The sequence below is a fragment of the Asparagus officinalis genome, chromosome 4 (assembly GCF_001876935.1).
Source record: "Asparagus officinalis chromosome 4, Aspof.V1, whole genome shotgun sequence".
NCBI classification, from domain to species: Eukaryota; Viridiplantae; Streptophyta; class Magnoliopsida; order Asparagales; family Asparagaceae; genus Asparagus; species Asparagus officinalis.
Window position 1 is genome coordinate 80,688,489 of NC_033797.1, and position 24,387 is coordinate 80,712,875.

The window sequence follows — 24,387 nt, forward strand, 5'->3', positions numbered from 1 at the left end:
AAACCATTGTTTAAGAATGTTTCTCATTTGCAAAATAATTTTAAAAGAAAGTCTTTATTTGCAAATGATTCCTGTGCACGAGCTAATGGTCCACAAAAACAAATGGATCTCTTTCATTGCACAAATTGCAATCGGAAGGGTCATTTGAATGAATATTGTTTTGACCATGTTAGTGCACCATATATGCCTAAGAGGGTTCATAACCCTAAGGCTTTGAACTTAAATGATAGGGGTCATGTCCCTAAATCTTTTGGTACCAAGAGTTCTTGGGTACCAAAACAAATTTAAACTTTAAACCAAGAATTGTAGTATTCTTATTCTTCCTTATTTGTTTTGTTTTGATGAGAGGTTTGTACTTATATAACCCTCCGGGTTCATTGGGTGTTTATTCCCAAATCAAGTTTATTGGATGCTAAAATGATTATATGGGTTGGAACAAGCTCAAGAGCTTGATATAATTGTTGCCTCTCTTAAAAATTTTGTTTTGATCGGTTGCTTTGAATTCATTATACTTCACTTATATGATGATATTTATGTGTTTGTGCTTATGGATCATCTATTCGTGGTTTATAATGTATTCTATGAGTGGTTTGATCAAGTTCTGTAAAGAAAATTTTTCTTTATTGATCAAACATTGTTTTTGAATATAAACTTTGAGTTATGATTTCTTTTGGTTGATTGGTTTTCATTTGAAAACTTTTTGCATGATTCTCATGTTCCTCTTCTTTTGATTTCATAAATCTATTATTATACATGGTTTTTATAATGAGACACTATCTTTATAATGTCATATCATTATGTGTCCTCATTGTATCTTGTTTGCTTGTGAGTGGTGTTTAGCATATCTTTTCATTTATGCTTGCTCACATGCTTGCCATAATCTTTATTTATTGCACATTTTCTATATGGCATTTTGATAGGGGGAGCAATCCCTATATCCTTTTATGTTTTATACTCACCTATGCTTATTGATAGGGGGAGCTTTCGCTCTCTTAATTCTTTTGTCCCCTTTTTGATGTTGTCAAAGGGGGAGAAATATTGTGAGTATATGTATATTCTTTTGTGTATTATCTTGTATATGTTCATTTCCTTCATGCATATACTTCGTTTTGTAAATTGTTTGTCATCATCAAAAAGGGGGAGATTGTTGGCCTTCTTGTTTTGATGATGTTTAACAAACAATTTATTACTAATGTTGTTTGTCTAGTGTTTGTGCATTCCTATGTTTTATAGACAAACAACGTCGTTGGAGGATGGATGGAATAGAGCTTCAACGATCATATCCAAAGGAGGTTGGCGGAATGTCGGTGAAGCCTTGCAATTCAAAGTTAAAAGATCAAGTTCAAGCTTCATCCGCAAAGATTACCAAGTCAAGCATATTGAAGACCAATCAAGCTTGGGTAAATTAGTTTAGGATTGTATATTATGTGTGTTATATACTTCTAGCTCAATTATCCTATACAACCACACATTTATTGTTCTCGTATATATATATATTAGTCATATATATATAATACTATATATATTATATATATATATATATAATATATAATAGTATATATTATATTATATATATATATATATATATATATATATATGATATATATATATATATATATATATATATATATATATATATAAGTTTGCGTTTCTATGCATATATATATAGTTATATATATACATACATTATGCTTGGTTTTATTGGTTATATATATGAAATTCTATATTTCATATTTTTATTATGCTTTTTGAAAACATTGCATAGAATATGCCAATTTTATGAAAATATTCGCTATCTTAGTTTATAGACTTCAATATCAGTTTATGTACATTGTTTTACTAAGTCTATAAAACATTTCACAAAGTTTCAAAGGGTTGGTTATGTCAAAACAATCAAAATTTTAAGTATCTCATATTTTCATGTTTTGGACTAGTTTGTAAAAATGATGATATTTTTCATTTGGGAAGTCCTTTTTCGAAACCAGTCATTGTAGCATGTTTATTATCATGTCTACAATCATTCCCCAAAGTTTTACATTTTTTAGAATTTATTTGATATTTTTAAACAGTGTTTCAAAATCAGATGTACAGCTTTCAAAACTGTTTTTCAGAAGTATCAGTATTCGGTCGACCGCACCGGTCGACCGAACCTGAGTTCATATGTTCAGAATGTTTTCTTCGTGTTTTTGCTCTCATCGGTCGACCGACGGAATTTTCGGTCGACCGACAATATAACCGTTGGCTACTAACGGCTATTTCTGAGCCGTTTCTCTGGGGGCTGTTTTGTCATTTGTTTTGGGGGTTTTTGCTAAGATCTTTAGAGGGTATATATACCCTATTGCTGCTCTCTTTCAAGTAGCTAAGAAGTTTTTAAAAGAAGTTTTTAAACAAGCTGATCTCTTCTCTAGTAGCTAAGAAGTTTTTAAAGAAGTTTTTAAACAAGGGTTTAAACTTGTTTAGTGTTTTTTTAAGTTTGGTTTAAGAAGCTTTTAAGCATTTGAGTGTTTTGGTTTGTGAAGACAATTTCACAAGAGCAAGTGGAGATCATCATTTGGTGTTTGAGCAATCACTCTTCTCCCTCTCTCTTGTCATCTATAGAGAAGTTTCCTTAAACTCAATTCTAGCATTTTATAAGTTTTGTTCTTAATTTCATAAGCTAGATTTTATATTGAGTTTATATTGTTTTCTCTATTTGTTCACAAACAACCTATTAAGCTTATAATATTTACATTCATAGTATAATTTAGGGTTGTGGGTTTGTGACATTGAGAGTAAGCTTAATTGAGTTCTCACCTAGTTTAGAGAACAATCAATTGATTTATATTGTGCTTAATTGTGAGGATTCACTTGTAATACACTTGTACACCGAGAGAAGTGTGTGGTGAGAGACAGGGTCGAATCCAAGAGGAGTGGCGTCGGTTGACGTGCCTAGGGAGAGGTTGTAACCGAGCACTTGAGGAGGAGGACAAGACGTAGGACGGAAGGTCCGAACTCCGTGATCATATTGCTTGTTTGAGTGTGCTTTGGCGTTCTTTCATATTTATGTTCATATCTTATATCGCCATTGTCATTAGCTCATTATCTATATCATCCACTATCTTGTTTAGATTGTTTACCCCTTGTGTTAGTATATATATCCTTGCATATATATATATTCATCATATAGGATATATCTCATCGTTCAAATTGCTTATCCTAGCTTATATAGTTGTTATATTTCATACTTGCTAGGATAACTTGTTAATTAGTTTTTTATTGGCATATATCGGATTAGATTAGCATAAGACCCTAATCACCCCCCTCTAGGGTCTAACAATTGACTCACCGAACTGTTAGCTTGATTCCGCATGCGAGTGGATGTATTCCATTGTTTGCGTGCGGTTCGTTAGCCTCATCGCCTCGTTAATCCGCTTCGTTACGTGTCACTTGGCTTCGGCGTTGTGGACTGACGCTCGTGTTTGGATATGTCGCCCGATGGTTCGTCGGTTTATGCCGAGCTGTGCTAAGGGACCTATAAGCAGTTTTATTTGCCTACAGATACCCCCTCGAAAGTATTTCAGCCTCGTTCTTTTATAGAAGAGTCTGGAATACTTTGGATATGATTGTCCCAACCTTCAGTCGGTATAGAGGGACTTTGGAATGGCTTCTGTTCTTGATTCCTTCAATCCTTCAGGCTATTCGGTGCTTTGTCGAATGTCTGTAAGGGCTCCGGTGCTGCATTTATTGTCTGACCGTTGTCGGAATTTTAAACTTGAAGTCGATTCCTGATTTTCTGATCTTTAGCTCGTGTTTGCTGGTTCAACATAGAACTGACCATCGATTGTTGGCGTTGAGTCTTTATTTTGCGACGCGTTGTCCGGCGTAGTGTTATCCTTAAGAATATTTTTAGAAAAATATTCTCTAGAAACTTCTCAACCAAAAATAGGAAATAGTTTATACTCGTATACCTTATTGGAGTATTAAGAAGCAGTTTATACTCGTATACTTTTCGGAGTATTAAGAAGCAGTTTATACTCGTATACTTTTCGGAGTATTGATTGCAACGCATTTGATCGGCGTTGACCTAGGGTTACGCGTTGACTGGCGTTGATCTTAGGGTTTTGAACGTCGTACGTTGACTTTTTGATCGTAACGCGTTGACTAGCGTTGACCTAGGGTTACGCGTTGACCGGCGTTGACCTTAGGGTTTCGAACGTTGTACGTTGATCTTTTAATCGCAACACGTTGACTGGCGTTGACCTAGGGTTACGCGTTGACCATCGTTGACCTTAGGGTTTCGAACGTCGTACGTTGACTTTCATTGCCACGCGTTAACCTTAGGTCTACACAGTTTAAAAAGTTGATTCGTGTGCGGATACAGATCTTATCCCGAAGTCGTTGGATGCTCAAATCACGAGACCAACTAATGAAGCTAATGCGTCAGTGACTCTCGCATTTATAGGATTTTTGGCAAACCCTCAGCCATCAACGGGTTTGATGAGCCTTTACCGACTACCGTTTGAGTCGGGCTAGCATGTGGATTGTCCATGTCCGTTCCACATGTGACGTTGTGCTAAGAGAGTTAACGCTCTTAGTGCTACGATATTGAATACGTAGACTTCGTCTTTCTCACGAGAATAGACTACCCGGCAACGCGTGTTAGGCGTTGACTTTAGGATTTTTGGCTAACCCCCAGCCTTTAACGGGTTTGATTAGCCTTTACCGACTACCGTTTGAGTCGGGCTAGCATGTGGATTGTTTAAATCCGTTCCGCATGTAACGTTGTGCTAAGAGAGTGAATTCTCTGAGACTTTGCGCTATGACGTCGAATACATAGACTTCGCCATTGTTACTAGAATAGGCTACCTGGCGACACGTGTTAGGTGTTGACTTATCCCTACTTAGGTTTCGGGATAAAATACCCCAGAATCGAACTCTGGTGTCTTTTTCTACGGAAAAAGACTAAACCGGCGACGCGTGTTAGGCGTCGGCATATCCTTTCTTAGGATTCAGGATGAAATTCCCCATGCGTGTAAGGCATGGATTTTAGTGTTATTAATAACAACCTGCCACAATGTTAAATATGCGGACGAGTGTTCTTTTCAACGGTTAAGAACTAACCGGCAGCACGGGTTAAGCGCAGACTTATCCCTGCTTAGGTTTTAGGATAGAATACCCCAGAATCGAACTCTGGTGTCTTTTTCAACAGAAAAAGACTAAACCGACAGCGCGTGTTAGGCGCAGACTTATCCCTGCTTAGGATTCAGGATAAACTTCCTAGACTGGAATTCTAGTGTACAAATTTGGAAAAGGTCGGTGCGGGAAAGGAAGAATTTTATATTCTATTTCCCGGTCTTCTTTTAGGGCAAAGACAAACCCGAAATGGGAGAGGAAGAATTTTATATTCTATCTCCCGACACTAAAGAAGAAGAATTTTATATTCTATCTTCAGCTGGAAAGGAGACTCGAGGTGGGATCTCCACCCCCAGAATCCGGAAAGGTAAAACTAAGAGTGGGATCTCCACTCCGAGAATCGAAAAGATTCAATGATCCTAACTGTCAGAAGGTTTGATTACCGAACTAAAGGTGAATTTCTCGTTTATCGAGAGTGAATTATGGTTTTGGTCCTAACTGTAGGAAGGTTTGACCAAGCAGGAGTTTGAGATAACCCTAACTGTAGGAAGGTTTGATCACTCGATTTGAAACTGGACCTCTCGTTTATTGGAGGAATCGAGAGGGGATTTTGGTTTTGGTCCTAACTGTAGAAAGGTTTGACCGAATGGAAGGTTTAAGACGATCCTAACTGTAGGAAGGTTTGATCGCTTGATTTGTGGACCTCTCGTTCATTGGGAGAATCGAGAGGGGATTTTGACTGTGGTCCTAACTGTAAGAAGGTTTGACCAAGTGGGTGTTTTGAGACAATCCTAACTGTAGGAAGGTTTGATCGCTCAATTTGTGGACCTCTCGTTCATTGGGGGAATCGAGAGGAGGTTTTGACTGTGGTCCTAACTGTAAGAAGGTTTGACCAAGTGGGTGTTTTGAGACAATCCTAACTGTAGGAAGGTTTGATCGCTCAATTTGTGGACCTCTCGTTCATTGGGGGAATCGAGAGGGGATTTTGACTGTGGTCCTAACTGTAAGAAGGTTTGACCAAGTGGGTGTTTTGAGACAATCCTAACTGTAGGAAGGTTTGATCGCTCAATTTGTGGACCTCTCGTTCATTGGGGGAATCGAGAGGGGATTTTGACTGTGGTCCTAACTGTAAGAAGGTTTGACCAAGTGGGTACTTTACGTCCAGACTCTAACAGAGAGAGTGTTGAGTGCATAGACATGGTGAGAATGGGAGTTCTTATTCATTACATTGCTGTGGTTTTGGGAACTTCCCATTACATAAATCGTCCACCCCCAGTTTCCTCTGCGGAACTGGTTCGGACATTATTATCAGTTAACTAACCGGGTTATCCTTAAGAATATTAGCTTAATATTCTCCAGGAACTTCCCGTCAAAAGTGGGGAAACAGTTTAGACTCATATACCTATTGGAGTATCAGGGAGTAGTTTAACCTCTTATACCGGTCGGAGGATTGAGAAACAGTTTATACTCGTATACTCTTTGGAGTTTTGAGAAGCAGTTTATACTCTTATACTTATCGGAGTCTGCCATTCTCAATTGGCTTACCTCAGCGTTATGACGCCAGCTTCAACCAAGGTCTGAATGCTATTCTTGAGAGCAAAGCAATCCTTGGTGGGATGAACGACCCTCCTGTGGTATGCACAGTACTTTGGGTCCGTAGTGTTGTCAGCTTCCTCCTGATTTGTGATAGGCGGTAGCTTGATCTTGTTACCTTCAAGGAGGGATTCGAAGATGGCTGGAACGTCTTCGTCCTTGAAGGAATACTCTCTTTGGAGTCTCGGACCCGAAGTCTTTTGCTGCCTTCGGGATTGCTGTTGTGACGCTTGATTAGCACCACCAGTAGCTGCAGGTGTTTTGCCCTTACCACGAGAGGCGAAATTTGAGTCCAGCGGATTAACCGTCGGTTGGTTCCTCTCGGCCTTCTTCCTTCTAAGGAATCGCTCAGCCTGCTCCCCTCGGACCTTCAGATCCTTCCAAGTGTCAGACGGTGCTGTTCCCATTGCTTCCAACACGTCCAACGCAAGGTTGTTGTGGCAAGTTTGGAGGATGAATTCCTCTGTGATCGGGTCCCGGCAATTCATCGCCTTGTTCCGGAACCTTTTGACGAAGGTGTCGACTAACTCCCCGTCCTTCTGCTTCTCATCGAGCAATGATCCGATAGATATCTCGGTGTCGTCGTCGAAGAAGTTGGCCAGGAACTTGGTCTCCATGTCATCCCAGCTGTTCACGTTTCCTGGCTTGAGGCGGCGGTACCAATCGAAGGCGGCTCCGCGAAGAGTGCCAACGAATGACCGCACCATCAGAGGCTCATTGCCGGAGATAATACCCAAGTGCGATTTGAAATAAATCAAATGCTGAGTGGGGGAACCCTTCCCATCGAACGGCGTGAAGTTGATTAAACTGAACTTCGCCGGATAGGGGATCGATTCCCATTCTCGTGGGTATGGACAGGGAATGCCTGTTTTCTTCGTCTCTTGAGCGGAGATCAATGTGTTGATTTTGCTCTCGAGATCTTTGATCTTCAAGTCTTCACTTGTATCCTCGTTGGCATCCTCGTTACCACCCCCTGCATTGACGGGAGGGTTATTGGCATTGTGAGCTCCATCCCTATCCGTGTGCTCTTCTTCCTGAACAACCTGATTACGGTGACTTGGTTCACCTTGTTGGTTCCTGAACGCCTGGATTTGTTGCTCATGCATCTCTCTCATAGTCTGCATGGCCATCTCCTCTTAGTGCTACGATATTGAATACGTAGACTTCGTCTTTCTCACGAGAATAGACTACCCGGCAACGCGTGTTAGGCGTTGACTTTAGGATTTTTGGCTAACCCCCAGCCTTTAACGGGTTTGATTAGCCTTTACCGACTACCGTTTGAGTCGGGCTAGCATGTGGATTGTTTAAATCCGTTCCGCATGTAACGTTGTGCTAAGAGAGTGAATTCTCTGAGACTTTGCGCTATGACTACTTAGGCTTCGGGATAGAATACCCCAGAATCGAACTCTGGTGTCTTTTTCTACGGAGAAAGACTAAACCGGCGACGCGTGTTAGGCGTCGGCATATCCTTTCTTAGGATTCAGGATGAAATTCCCCATGCGTGTAAGGCATGGGGGATAAAATACCCCAAACTGGTATTCTGGTGTCTTTTTCAATCGGTAAAAGACTAAACCTGCGACGCGTGTTAGGCGTCGGCATATCCTTTCTTAGGATTCAGGATGAAATTCCCCATGCGTGTAAGGCATGGATTTTAGTGTTATTAATAACAACCTGCCACAATGTTAAATATGCGGACGAGTGTTCTTTTCAACGGTTAAGAACTAACCGGCAGCACGGGTTAAGCGCAGACTTATCCCTGCTTAGGTTTTAGGATAGAATACCCCAGAATCGAACTCTGGTGTCTTTTTCAACAGAAAAAGACTAAACCGACAGCGCGTGTTAGGCGCAGACTTATCCCTGCTTAGGATTCAGGATAAACTTCCTAGACTGGAATTCTAGTGTCTTCTTCAATCGGTGAAAGACTTAAACCGGCAACGCGTGTTAGGCGTCGGCATATCCTTTCTTAGGATTCAGGATGAAATTCCCCATGCGTGTAAGGCATGGATTTTAGGAGTTTGAAAAAAGGTGGTGTCTTCTCTTGGGGCAAAGACAAACCCGAAATGGGAGAGGAAGAATTTTATATTCTATCTCCCGACACTAAAGAAGAAGAATTTTATATTCTATCTTCAGCTGGAAAGGAGACTCGAGGTGGGATCTCCACCCCCAGAATCCGGAAAGGTAAAACTAAGAGTGGGATCTCCACTCCGAGAATCGAAAAGATTCAGATAACCCTAACTGTCGGAAGGTTTGATTACCGAACTAAAGACGAATTTCTCGTTTATCGAGAGTGAATTATGGTTTTGGTCCTAACTGTAGGAAGGTTTGACCAAGCAGGAGTTTGAGATAACCCTAACTGTAGGAAGGTTTGATCACTCGATTTGAAACTGGACCTCTCGTTTATTGGAGGAATCGAGAGGGGATTTTGGTTTTGGCCCTAACTGTAGGAAGGTTTGACCAAGTGGGTGTGGGAGTACAAATCACAATGGGAGTGTCGACTTGTACAAATTACTCAGAAGGAATTCCTGGTGTTAAGTTATAAGGACTTAACACGAAGGGGTTTGACAATTCGTCAAGGATTAATATCAAAATTCCAAGTATTATATCCGGACTCTAACAGTGGGAGTGTTGAGTGCACAGATACATCGAAAGTTTGAATGTATTTAACCGAAAGGAATTTTAGTGGACCCACTGTCAATTAATTTGATCAGTGAGGGATTTTAGGGTGGAAGACTGTGAGTCATTAAACACCAACGGGAGTTTTGTGAGGGAAGATTGATCCAACGAAGTGATCGAATCTCATCTCAGCAAAAGAGTGTTCGGAAATCACAGTGGGGTTTAGTGTTTATCACTTTTTTTCTTTTCTTTCTTTTTTTTATTTTTTTTAATGATCGGGTTATCCCTAAGAAAATTACATGTAACATTCTTTCGGGAATTTCCCGTTACATGAAATATCCACCCCCAGCTTTTCTTGCGAAACTGGGTTTATCGTTGTATCGGCTGCATGATCGGGTTATCCTTAAGAATACCACGCATGGCACTCTCCAGGAACTTCCCGTAGAAGAAAGAAAATAGTTTAGACTCATATACCTATTAGAGTATTAGGAAGCAGTTTAACCTCTTATACCGGTCGGAGGATGCAGGGAGCAGTTTAACCTCATGCACCTGTTGGAGGATTGAGAAACAGTTTATACTCGTATACTCTTTGGAGTCTGGCCATTCTCATTTGGCTTATTTTAGCGTTATGACGCCGGCTTCGACCAAGGTCTGAATGCTATTCTTGAGAGTAAAGCAATCCTTGGTGGGATGAACGACCCTCCTGTGGTATGCACAGTACTTTGGGTCCGTAGTGTTGTCAGCTTCCTCCTGATTTGTGATAGGTGGTAGCTTGATCTTGTTACTTTCGAGGAGGGATTCGAAGATGGCTAGAACATCTTCGTCTTTGAAGGAGTCTCGGACCCGAAGTCTTTTGCTGTTTTCGGAGTTGCTTTTGCGACGTCTGGTTAGCGTCAACAGCTGTTGCAGGTGATTTGCCTTTACCACGAGAGGCAAAGTTCGAGTTCGGAGGATTAGCCGTCGGTCGGTTCCTCTCGGCCTTCTTCCTTCGGAGGAAGCGTTCGGCTTGTTCACCGGGCACCTTCAAGTCTTTCCAAGTGTTAGACGGTGCCGTTCCCATTGCCTCCAACACGTCCAATGCGAGGTTGTTGTGGCAAGTCTAGAGAATTAACTCCTCAGTGATCGGGTCCCGACAGTTCATCGTCTTGTTCCGGAACCTTTTGACGAAGGTGTCGACCAATTCCCCATCTTTTTGTTTCTCATCGAGCAACGTTCCGATGGATATCTCGATGTCGTCGTCGAAGAAATTAGCGAGGAACTTAGTTTCCATGTCGTCCCAGCTATTCACGCTTCCTGGCTTGAGGCGGCGATACCAATCAAAGGTGGCTCCACGAAGAGTGCCAACGAAGGACCGTACCATCAGAGGCTCATTACCAGAGATAACACCCAGGTGCAATTTGAAGTAAATCAAATGCTGCGTGGGTGAACCCTTCCCATCAAATGGCGTGAAGCTAATTAGACTGAACTTCGCCGGATAGAGGATTGATTCCCATTCTCGTGGGTATGGACAAGGAATGCCCGTCTTCTTCATCTCTTGAGCGGAAATCAACGTATTGATTTTGCTCTCGAGATTTTTAATCTTCAGGTTTTCACCTAAGTCTTCATCAGCATTCTCGTTACCACCCCTTGCATTGACGGGAGGATTATTGGCATTGTAAGCTTCCTCATCTTCGAAATCAATCTGGTTACGACGACTTGGTTCGCCTTGCTGATTTGTCAGCGCTCGGATTTGCTGGTCATGCATTTCTCTCATAGTCTGCATGGCCATTTGCATTTCAAACTTGAAGCTCTCCTGTTGTTTAGCCATGGCTTCTTCGAGCATCTTGGCCACTTGTTCCGCGCTTATCATAAATAACTCGCGGGGTTGTCCCTCGCTGGATACTGTATTGTCTGATGCGACAGCAGAGCATGAATCCGATTCTTCATCTTCTGACGATAATCTTGTCCGAACCCTACCATAAGTTCCTCGTATGATGGCTCCGGATTGCAGACGGGTCATCCGCCGGGGTACTTCCGGAATCGACTCGGGATTATCCTGTGTTGACGTCCCTTTGCTGGTCATATTAGTGGTGACCCTCAAACATTCTCCATCTTCAACTACCGTTCTTCTTTGTCGGAAACGCCTAGTCCTTGGCTTTGGCGTTTCGGTACTGAGCCTTTCGAAGACCAAAACTCTTTCGGGGACCGTCTTGATGCAGTTGCACTCAGACAATACTGCCCGAATGAGTTTGGAACAGGGGCACTGAGTTTCTAGTCCTCGAGGACTCCTCTTCCTGATTTTCTTTGTACCACCAACACGATAGTACAACTCGTCGGTTTGAAGGTCGGGATAACCTATCGTGTGTTGGTACGACTTCTCAGGTATAACGTCGTCATCATCAGACGACAACGTTTCCTTCTGAGGGCGAACTACCTTCTTTGGGCTTTCAAGAGTCACGCGCCTTGAGACATGCCTTTTTGGGCGTGAGTTCTCAGCGGGCTCCTGGACTTCGATGCGCAAATTAGTGCGCGTAGCTGGCTTGAACTCCTTGTCATGTTGGAGGTGACGGCGACCCCCAGCATGTTGAGTCGTTCGGGGCTTCTTCATTGAGCCCAAACGTTCTTGGACTGGAGCTTTGCCTCTCTCATCGGGAATTGGACCGAGGCGCTCCAAAACGGACTTCCTTCTTCGGGATGATTCCGCGGGATCTCCCAGAATAGCTATTGGAATTGCCGGCGATTTCGGTTGGTTCGCCGGAGGTTGAACTTGCTTCGAAGGCTGCAATGATTGTGCATTAGCCTGAATCGCCGCTTCAGACTTCGGCTTCCATACTTGGCGGCTTCCTTCTGTAGTCTTCTACGGGCTTCCTGGACTTGAGCCCGTGCCTGCGCTGACAGTGCGCGGCGCTTGCGAATGCGCTCCTCAAGTGTCGAACGATTCCGTGTGACACGGATCCATTCGTTCGTTGGCGTCTTGGAGGAGCTGCCATTCATTGGTTGTTGAAGCTGTTTGCCTCTCCTGTTCTTCAGATCCGCGTTATAGCGGATTCCATCCGTGGATTCCATCGCCTTCGCGAGTTCTTTGGCCAAACGTTGGCGTCGCCTCTGACGGGCTCTCTTGGAAAGAGTAACGGAGGAATTGGCGGGAACAGGCTTAACCTGGTTGGAGGTTGGTGGAGCCTCACCCGACGCAGCTTTGGCGTCAATCGGGGTGAGATCTTCGTTGGTATTCTCAACTTCTTCATACCAACGGATTTTTCTCCTGGAGGAGAACTTCTTGGACTTACTGGGGGAGGTGGATCCGGACGAGGATGACAGATACTCCTCGAACTTTTGTTGGTCGAATTCATACTCGACCTCCTCCTCGACCGGGATTGAGATCCGCGGCTGCGACGCATCAAAACAATCCGGGCAAGTTGACTTACTGTTCGCGGGAAAAATCGTAGCTTTCTTCATTGATTCCATCGATTACTTTGTTAACAGTTTATCAGTTACAAAGATCCGGTCTTTTTATAAGATCCGGTTACAACGAGATCAAAAAAGAAATAAAAAAATTACAACTTTCCTTTTTTATCGAACGAATCGCGAGCTCCTATTTTGTGGTCACTCGCTTGTGTGGGTTCTTTGCCTGCGCCGGGGTTTATCTGTGGACCACCGCACCATCTAGATCCGGTCAGATCTACGCAGTATGACGGGTGTTATTTCACAAAGGAAATAACAGCTGAGGGTACTATTTCTCCAAGGAAATAATAGCCTTTAGTTCTCGGGATCAAAGGCCAAGCTTTGATCCGGAGGGAAACTGCGTAGATCTCAGATCTGATCTCTCTCGAACTCCTGCCTTATTTGGTGTGGATGATCGCCAAGAACCAGATCTGATATCTCCAAGTCCTCAAAGTTCCAAAGCTTTAATCTTTTTAAATTTTGAGCCTTCAATCCAGCAGAGCTTCGCCTCTAAAAGTTCCAACCCCTCACAAATGAGCCATGCCCCTCTATTTATAGGCACTCAGATCTGTGCCTTGGCACAGATCTGGCCGGCCACCCAGAGGTGGCTCGGCCACCTAGCCACCTCTAGGTGGCTCGGCCACCGAGCCACCTAGAGAGCCACCTAGAGGGGGCTCGGTTTTGGCCGAGTCCTCCAGGTGTCCATTTTCCGGTTCCGCGCTTCGTTGTTGTGTCCGTTTTCCGGTTCTGCGCTTCGTTGTTGATCTGGACTCTGATTTGGCAGTCTGAATCCCGATATGGCAGTAAATCCGCCTTGGTGTTTGAGTTCAAATCCGTTCTAAGGTTGGATGACTCGTTGACTCACCGAACTGTTAGCTTGATTCTGCATGCGAGTGGATGTATTCCATTGTTTGCGTGCGGTTCGTTAGCCTCGTCGCCTCGTTAATCTGCTTCATTGCGTGTCACTTGGCTTCGGCGTTATGGACTGACGCTCGTGTTTAGATATGTCGCCTGATGGTTCGTTGGTTTGTGCCGAGCTGTGCTAAGGGACCTATAAGCAGTTTTATACGCCTACAAAGAGTTCCCTCATGAGTAATACATAGTTTCTTCAAAATTTCAATTGTGGTTGCACAAGTGAAGACTCTATTATACTCACTAGGAGTGAGTCCACAAATCAAAGTATTCATGGCTTTAATATTAAGTGTAGCCAAATACCTCTCATTCTTGGTCATGTCACTACTAGATTTTTCAACATATTTTTTCTCAATAATGTCTAGGATGTCAAGATCAATGCATCTTAAATATATACGCATTCTAGCTTTCCAATATGAAAAATTAATGCATGTAAACAAAGGAGGTCTAGTAGTTAATTGACCTTCAAGAGCATGCACATTCATGTTAGATTCCATTTGGATCATTCCTCTAAGATGATTAAACCTCAATAATTATAGAGACCAAGCTCTGATACCAAATAAAATTACTCTAGAGGGGGTGAATAGGATAATCAAATATTAAATGTACAATTAATGAAATTCAATACAACATAAGACACAATATGACAATAAGGCAATAAATAAGAGAGAGAGAGAGAGAGTTAGAAAATAGTTTGAGCTCAAGAACAAAATACAAGTGAAACTCTTGTATTTCTTTTGCTTGCTTAGATGCTGGAGTGAAGAGGGCTAAGAGATATATATAGGAACCCCAAAACAATAGCCTAAAACCAGATAAAATCAAAAAATCCCGCGAAGTTAGGAAATCTATAGCTAGCCATTACAGTCGTCGTCAGTCGACTGATGTACTGTTCAGTCGACTGGTGAGCTGACGGTTGGCTGCCACTAAAACATCATCGATCGACTAATGAACCCATCAGTCGATTAATGAGCTGCTTTAGTCGATTAATGGGAGTCGGTCGACCGAGCAGAAACATTTTGTGATTCCAGAGCATGTCATTAGTCGACTGATGAACAGTGTCAGTCGACTAATAACCATGCCTAGCCTAGTTATAAATAGTAAAAATGAATTTCAAAAGGCTTTTAAAAATAGAAATTAAATTCCAAAAAATATGAAATTTGGAAAAATGATTATTTTGATGAAAACAAACATGTTAGAAAAAGAATCCTAAATATCATTTTCTAATTATGAAAACATTTTACAAAACGGTCAAAATACGATGTTTAGAGATGTGTGTGTATGAACCCTAAATGCTCCAAATGTTATCTACTTTAATTCTTACCTACATTATGAACTAGAGAGAAATAAAAAATACAAATATTGCTCACAAATGATATACACGTCTTGAGCCTTGATATTTGCTAAAATTGTTGATGAAGCTCCTCTAGTATATATTATACTTGTAAGCTATTCTTCATCAACTTGCCTCCACCTCCACGGATATTATCGTTGTGGCGCAAAAACCATCCAACCTCCAATCATGACACTATATTACTTGATAAAATATATATCATGCACAATATCACTTGGCAAGCAATTAGCACCAATAATAGGGTTTGTAAATCATCATCAAAACAAGAGACCTAACAGTTCTATGTGGCCCAGATGGGTCAACACATAAATACACATATGGTTCTGAGTTTTAGCCTCAAGTAATCAGGCTGAGTATGAAGCCCTCTTAGGAAGATTCCAAGCCACCCTAGCAGTTAAGACACTTAATTTGATAACACAGCCTTCCATAGTTTCTATGATGAATGGAGAATACAGCTCAAATTCACTTCAATTGCGCACCTAAAGTGCAATGGACTAGCAGATCTGCAAAGAAGTGCATATATATTTCAAACTCTAAAGTAGGTGGATAAAACAATTGGAAACTAGGTTGAAGAACTACTTGAAATTCTATGATCATACTGAACCACCCACAAACACTCCACAGGGGAAACCCCATTAAAGTTAACATATAGAGCTGAAGCGGTAATCTTGGTAGAAGTTGGTATGCCAACCATCCGACTATAATACTTTGGCGAAGAGTCAAACTCAACTAGACTATGAGTCAGACTTGACTTTATTGATTAAGTTCGAGAAAACTCACCCAGATCACAAGTTATTAATTAGTAGCGCATTGCCCGACACTGCAACAGCAAGGTCCAGCCTTGGAGATTCAGTGTTGGTAATCTTGTCCTTCGAAGAGCAATTTTCAACAGCGACACTAGGCGTGGTAAATTGGTAACCAACTATGAAGGACTGTACACGGTTGTTGAGGAAGTATATCTTAACACTTATTGGCTACAAAGTCCTGATAGAAGAATCTTACAGCACTCTTAGAATATAGGGCATCTCAAAAAATATTTCCATTAATTGTAACTATAAGGTTCTCGTGTGATATAAATATTTTATGTTAATCTTATTGTGCTATGTTTTTGTGGTACCTACAAAACCTCGGAGTCACCTAAGGTACGAAAGAAAGACCCTGATATCCTTTTGGAATAAAACCAAGACACGTCATCGACTCAGTCGACTACAAATCGAAAGACCTTGGTATCCTTTTGGAATAAAACCAAGGCACGTCATCAACTACAACGTGAAAGACATTAGTATACTTTCAGAATAAAACCAAGGCACATTATTGACTCGATCGAAAACAACTCAAAAGACCTTAGTATCCTTTCGAAATAAAATCAAGGCATGTCATCGACTCAGTCGACTACAACTCGAAAGACCTTAGTATCCTTTCAGACTGATATCAAGGCATGTCATTGACTTGGATGACTACAATTGGAAATACCTTGGTATTCTTTCAGAATAAAACCAACACATGTCATTGTCTCAGTCGACTACAACTTCATAAGGCCATGGTATCCTTTCAGAGTAAAACCAAGGCAACGGGCCGACTCATCTCAGTTATGAGTCTCAAACATTGTCGTCTACATAAAATGCCCTCAAGATTTTAAGCCAAATTCAAATGAAATAAACACATAAGCATAATCAAGAAAGGTACACAGATCAAATTGACAAAAGCACATCTTTTTTATTCATATATCAACATATTTACAGTACAAGGGATATTTACATCGCAAAGATATTACACAAAAAAAGAAAAAAAAGAAGATACGTGAGCTCTCAAGGAGCTTAACTCGGAGGAGGCAAAGAACTTAGAGCTTGAATGGCACTGGGACTGGTAACAGAAGCTGAGCATAGAGGGGCAGCAGTAGTAGAAGTTGACGGAGGAGGAGACTGAGGCTCGGACCTAACCTCTTCATCTCCCTCCTCATTAGGATGGCTAACCCAAGTATCTTAGGCTAAGCCCTCATCTTTTCCTTGGGCCAACTCCTCACCCTTTTCGTCTCCATTGTTGACATCCAGGCCCAGCCCCTCTCCCCTTGTCTCTATCTCTTGCAGGGCGTCTAGGAAACTAGAGACTTGGGAGGGATAATGGAATTTTCTAGGATCAGTCTTGAGCTCAGGACGAATCTACATCATGAGGTAGTTGAAGCCATGCACGACAGGGCCATTTCCACCTTCCCGAGAGTGTCGTTGCAGTAGTTTTCAAAGAAATCAACTCGGTAGGCCTCGGACTCTAAGTGGCTGAGGTGACTCTGCAGCACCTATATTTCGGTGAGGGACGACTCGTTATCTCTCGGCCTCTAGTGCTGCTCAGGTTGTCTCCTTCCTTAAACTCTTATGTGCAACCACCTCTTCCTTCAGCCAGTCCTACAAGGCTTCAGTGTTTTGAAAAACCACCCATGCCCATTCAAAAAGTGTTTACACTCTTCTTCCTCTCAACCTCGGCCTCCTCCTTCAAGTACCTTCATGAAGCCCATGTTCAAAATGATCGAGGTTTTCCTGGAGTTTGCCGATTTCTGATGACTTCTTGCTGATTGCCCCCTTCAGACCCTTGACCATGTTGTCTGGAATATCTAGCTCCTTACGCCACTTGCCCTCACTCCTACTCCAGGCCACCAGCTCAGCCTCCTTGATAGTAGCATTATTCTCACTCACCTCCCAAGATGCACTCTTGGCCTCTAGCTCCTTGTGGAGCTTAGAATGGAGGCCTTGCACATGCTTGAATTGAGAAAATAGCTCCTGCTAACTAGGGCTCCTTGTAGCAAATAGCCTTTGAGAGCCTAGTGAAGGCCATAGTTTGGCATGGCCGAGAGTATGTCATTGTCTCAGGGCAAATAGAATTGCTCCAAGACCTTGCCTTGAGCTATCTTGAACTCTAAGATAGACCTCTTAGCTACAAGATATCTCTTGGGGATGAACCAATGATCCTTGTCGCATTAAGGGCCGACCTTGAAGGGCCCTATTATCATTAACTTCAACTCCCCCCACATGTCTGGATCAAGCTCATCAATACGGAGGGTGAAGAGCTATCCGGATCCTTAAGTAGGGGGCACCTCCTCCGCTACTGGCTCTTCAATAGCTAGCTCCTTGCCCTGTCGATGGGCCAACTCAACAAGTAGAGTGATCGCGTGTCCTCCTTGGTTTGATCTTAGAACCCCACAAGCTTGTTTTGCTACGACTTCATCCCCCTAAGCTCATGCGGGGGACTCCTCTTTGACCACAATGACCTTGATAGACCCGGCCCGAGGGGCCTCTAGGAGGGATAGGTAAAAAAAATTCCTTCCTCAACTTCTTTGATGGGAGAAGGGGTGGCCACCTCTGCTATGCCCCCTCCCTGTCCTTTACTAGTTCAGTGCTTCCAGAGAGGCCTCAGCTACCCACCTTCCTTAGTCACCTCCTCTTCTTCTCAGACCTCTAGGCCTTGGCGATAGAATAACTTGCCCTAACCAACCGAACCGCTACTTTGACCGCCTTCTCTACAACCTCCTCGGCCTCCTCTGGGGTCAAGTTAGATTATAGGCACTTCTAGTCCTGACTAGGGTCCCCACCTGAGCTACATCAGGTTCTGCCAACAGCAATGCTAATATTGCTACCCGAGCCTTGTCTCCTTTAGTCTGTAGGGTTCCAAAGATACCGACCACCTACAAGACTGAGGGGTTGATTAGGTTCTTGGTCCTATGGGAACTAGCGTAAGGCCAAATCTTCTCAAGCATATGCTTTTTCTCAGCCAAGACAAGCCCAGCCTCAAAGCATCCTTCTTGATCTCGGTCCAAGCCGAGCATCAGGTCAACATCGTAAACCTAGATGAACCTTTCTTTGCAGCCCTTGTTCGACTCGGTAAGGTTCAAAATGACTTTAAAGTCACCCAAGTTTTGAAAAAAGTAATGGCCCTGGCTCTTCCAAACCTTGATACTTAAAAGATGGTCGATAATCCTGAGTGTCGGTTCAACTCCCACTTGGTAGAAGATCACTATGAACCCTACCAGCGTGGCAATGGATTTTGGTTTAATATGATACAACGTGACTTCCAAAGCCTCAAATGTGTGTCGGAAAAATGGATGAAGTGGGAGGTGAAGGCCATACTCCAAGTGTTTCATATACATCGGAGCAACGACACTACCATGATCGTACACCGCCTGATTCCTCTCCGGCAATGACAATGTAAGCAATCGGGGAAAATCGAAGTAGTCGTAGTAGGCCTATACCTCCATTGAGTGCATCTTGGAGTGGAATTTTTGTAGAAGGCTGATATTAGCCTTATTACGAGTAGCGACGGTGGCAGTAGTGGAAGCCATTGGAGAGAAAATCATCGGAGAATGGAGAAGATAATTGGAAATCACCTGACATAGAATCTCCTAGGGTTTTAAAGATAGGTAAAGTGAGCCCTTTGGAAGAGCAAGAATATGCATAGGCACGGAGGCAGACACATAGCAAGATCATAGTAGCTGACTTGGTTATTGATGAACAGTTGAGATTGACTCTAGAATTCAAAGCAACCGTGCAAGGACCGAAGCACCCCCTCCAACCATTTCGCAATCCACACTCGTGAAATGAGGCAATACTGATGCACAACCCCCTATCATCAGAATGTCACATCAATAGTAATCTATTAGTAACCCATCTTAAATGCACCTAAAAATCCCAATAGGCGACTGTTCAATTTCACTTAGACTCGGCCATCCAAGTTCGAGTGAAAGGGCTAGTGTTATACCATAGAAATGTCTAAGTGTTAATCCTCTCATAGGAGCTGATACGTGTCCTATAACTAACAAAATTCTAGATCAAATGTGAGACTAATCGAGCAATGTCTACATTCGACTCTTCTTAAGAGGGGTCGAGTCGAAAGCTATCCTTACTCGAATCTCCCTATTAGGATCGACTCTACGCCTCTTCATTCAACGAGACCAGGTCAAGAACTTTTGAGTTAGAGATGGCCGACTAAAGAGGCGTCATTTATTGACCCTCTCGCAAGACTGAGATGAGAGATGGTTCGTCCTCAAGTCTCCCGCCGACAGTCAATTACCATCACATTAAATCCATGATCGGAATCATTATTACCCTAGCCCCAAAAGTCTTTATACTCATCGGACTCTGTCAGCACTATGCTTTCCTTGTTATCATCACATTAAACACATAGGTGACTCATCCCATCTGTAGCCAAAACCTATAAAGTATCTGCCAACATAGCAGCCTGTTTGGACTTAGACAAAGTCACGCAATTGCCCCTATGCACCTACTTTAAATAGAGGAATTGTCTACCGCATAAGGGTTGAAATTATCCTAGAGGGGGTGAATAAAGTAATGTGACAATAAATATGCAATTAAAATTTATCATTGCAATACACCAACCAAATAAAATGCAAAGGCAAAAAATAGAGGAAGAGTTTAGAGAATAGTTAGCTAATAGCGACACGCGATATGTTCACGAGGTTTGGTTCTCCAACCTACACCCCCGACAACCTCTCCCAATGGTAACTTCACTATCACACCCGGTTTGGAAGCCAAATCTTTCTCACAACGATCTCCTCTTGAGATCCTACAATCCACACAAGTGATGTCCTCGAGATCAATCTCACCACACAATCACAATGGAAGAAGAAAATCTCTCACAACAATCCTATGACAAGGATCAAGTGAAGAACAAGTAAAGCTCAAGAGTTATGGAGTGTGGATGAGAGAAAAACAAAGGCTTAAACACAATTGATGATTAAGAATTAAAAGTTTGAGCTTATGAACACTTAGAAAACCAAACTTAAGATTTTTATGTGGAAGTGAAAAGATAAATTAGGTATATATAGGAACCCTAAACAATAACCCAAATCCCAAACAAATACCAATATCCTGAAAGTTTAGCTGGTACAAAAACTAGCCATTACAGTAGATATGGTTGACCGATGGATCATGTCCGGTCGACCCACTATTTGACCGTTGCAGGCTTCGCAATCTAGAACTGGTTCGATCGACTAACAATGTTGTTCCGGTCGACCGACCCTTAGTCATCGGTCAACCGTGCAATGTAAATCAGTCGAGTGAAGGTGACTGTCTGCAGGGTCATGAAAACAGCTTCTCTGGTCGGTCAACCGACAGGTATGGCCCGGTCGGCCGAAAATATTTACATACAGGAATTTGATATTAGGTAAAAATCTGACTTTGTAAATTCAAAATAAAATATCAAATATATTCTAAAAATTATAAAACTTTGGGAAATGTTTATAAACATGAATATAAACATGTTAGAAAGGAAATTTTTAAAAAATCATTTCCAATTGTAAAAACTCATCATTTTTCAAAAATAGTCAAAAACAATATTGTTGTGAAAGTGTGTGTGTGAACCCAATGAGCTTCAAATATTATCAACTCAATAACTTGTCTACATCAAGCACTAGAGAGAAAGAAAAAGATGAAAATATCTCACATATATGAATACAATTCCTTGTTCTTGATTTTGCTTATATTTTGATGAAGCTTCTCTATTGTATTGTGCTCTTGAAAGTTTTGCTTCAACACACTGCCTCCAACTCCATGGATATCATCATTATAACTCTTTGTTCTATCCAATTCTCCAACGTTAGCACTAACTTGCTTGATAAATTGTAATCTACACAATATAGCTCAACAAGCAATTAGCACCAATAATGGTGTTTATAAATCATCATCAAAACAAGCGAACTAACAATCTCTCCCTTTTTTATGATAACAATCTACCATTATTCAAGAGCATGAATAAAATAAAATTTTAGCTTATAGATAGTTGCTCCCCCTATTTATAAGACTCTCCTCCTATCTATATGCACAAATTGAGAGATTTCTCTCCCCCTTTGTCAACATCAAAATGGGGTAAACAAGATAATATACACGTGTTAAAAATCACAAGATACTCCTCTAAGTGTTGGCCTACCCGTGTTATATTTCTCAAGTGTTTGGATTTACGACCACTCTAGGCATTACTACCAATCCACTCCTCTTAGAATTGACCCCGACCTTGTAGGCATATAAAATTGCTTATAGGTCCCCTAGCATAGCTCGGCACAAACCGACGAACCAACGAGGCGACGAGATCGACGAATCACACGGAAGCGACGGAATGCATCCATACGCGTTCGGAATCAAGCCAAGTGTTAAGGAATCAACGAGTCATCCAACCGAGAACAGACTCGGACGAATCACGATCGAATCAAGATCAGTTTCGGACTCGAACTCAGAAGCGGATTTACTGCCAAATCAGGAATCCGACTTACTGCCAAATCAGATCAACCAATCAGAGTCTCAATCAACCGAATCACGGACAAAACCGGAAAACGGACACAACTCAAAAACTCGGAAAACCCACACCCATAGGTGGCTCGGCACAGTGTCGGCCACCCAGAGGTGGCCGACAGTGGCCGACGGTGGCCGACATTTCTCTTTTTGCGGGCACTGTCCTGAGAGCCTATAAATAGGCCTAGAGATGTTCATTTTCGGGGGTCGAACTTTCAAGAGCCGAAACTCTGCCGGATTGAAGAGCAAACTCAGAGTTTTGAAGACTTGAAGACTTGGACGTACAGATCTGATCCTCGGCGACCATCCACGTCAGAAAAGGCAGGATCTCGAGAGGAAGAAAGAACAGATCTGAGAGCTACACGAGATCATACTCCAGATCTAAGCTTGGTCTTAGATCTCGAGATCCGAGCGATTATTCCCTTGGTGGATTAATCCCTCCCGGCTATTATTCCCTTCGTGGAATAATACCCGCATAATCGTGTAGATCCGACCGGATCTAGATCGCGCGGTGGTCCACGGATTAACCCCGGCGCAGGCAAAGAACCCACCAAAGCGAGCGACCGCAAAACAGGAGCTCGTGATTTGTTCACAGAAGGAAAGTTGTAATTTTTTCTTTATTTTCTTTGATTTAGTTGTAACCGGATCTATAAAAGACCGGATCTTTGTAATCCAAGATGACAATTATCTCAATGAAAAAGAAAACAGTTTTCCACGCGAACAATCTGGCGACCACAGTGGGAGCCGACGATCTCGCCAACGAGATCGATGCGTCGCAGCCGCGGATTGCAATCCCGGTCGTGGAGGAGGTCGAGTACGAGTTCGACCAAGCCAAGTTCGAGGAGTACGTGTCCTCGTCCGGCTCTATCTCCCCCCGCAAGTCCAAGAAGTTCTCCTCCGGGAGAAAAGCTCGTTGGTTTGAAGCTGCTCGGGAAGCCCACGAAGCTCTCAACCCAACTGACGCCGAAGTTGCGTCAAATGAAGTTCCACCGACCTCCAATCAGGTCAACCCAACTCCCGCCAACGCCTCTACTGTTCAGGGCGTTGTGACTCTCTCAAAGAGAGCCCGCCAGAGGCGTCGTCAACGCCTCGCGCGGCAATTCGCTAAGGCGATGGAGTCTACGGACGGATTCCGCTACCACGCGGAGTTGAAGAACAGAAGAGGCAAACAGCCTCAACCACCAATGAACGGCGACTCTTCCAAGCTGCCAAAGAAAGAATGGGTCCGCGTCAAACGGAACCGTTCGACGCTCGAGGAGCGTATTCGCAAGCGCCGCGCGATGTCAAAACCGTTCGACGCTCGAGGAGCGCATTCGCAAGCGCCGCGCGATGTCAGCGCAGGCACGGGCTCAAGCTCAGGAAGCCCGTAGAAAGCTGCAAAAGGAGGTGGAGAAGAAGCCACCACCAACACGCCAAGTCTGGAAGCCTAAGTCTGAAGTGGCGACTCAGGCCAAAAAGCAACCAGTGCAGCCTTCTAAGGAAGGTCAAACTCCGGCGAGTCAACCAAAGTCGCCGTCAATCCCAATAACTTCTCCGGGAGATCATGCAGAGTCATCCCGCAAGAAGAAATCAATTTTGGAGCGCCTCGGTCCAGTTCCTGACGTGAGAGGCAAAGCTCCAATTCACGAGCGTTTGGGCCCGATGAAGAAGCCCAGAACGACTCAACATACTGGGGGTCGCCATCACCTCCAGCATGACAAAGAGCTCAAGGCAGCTGCGCGCACCAATTTGCGCATTGAAGTCCAAGAGCACGCCGAAAATTCACGCCCAAAAAGGCATGTTTTGAGGCGGGTAACCTTTGAAAGCCCAAAGAAGGCAAGTCAACCTCAGATGGAAACATTATCATCTGATAATGATAGTGTTATACCTGAGAAGGCGTGCCCGCACACGATAGGTTACTCCGACTGTCAAAATGACGAGTTGTACTATCGTGCTGGGGGTACGAATAAAACCAGGAAGAGGAGTCCCCGAGAACGGGAAATTCAATGTCCCTGTTCCAATCTCATTCGGGCGGTATTGTCTGAATGAAATTGCATTAAGGCGGTCCCCGAAAGAGTTTCAGTTTTTGAAAGACTTAATGCGGAGACGCCAAAACCA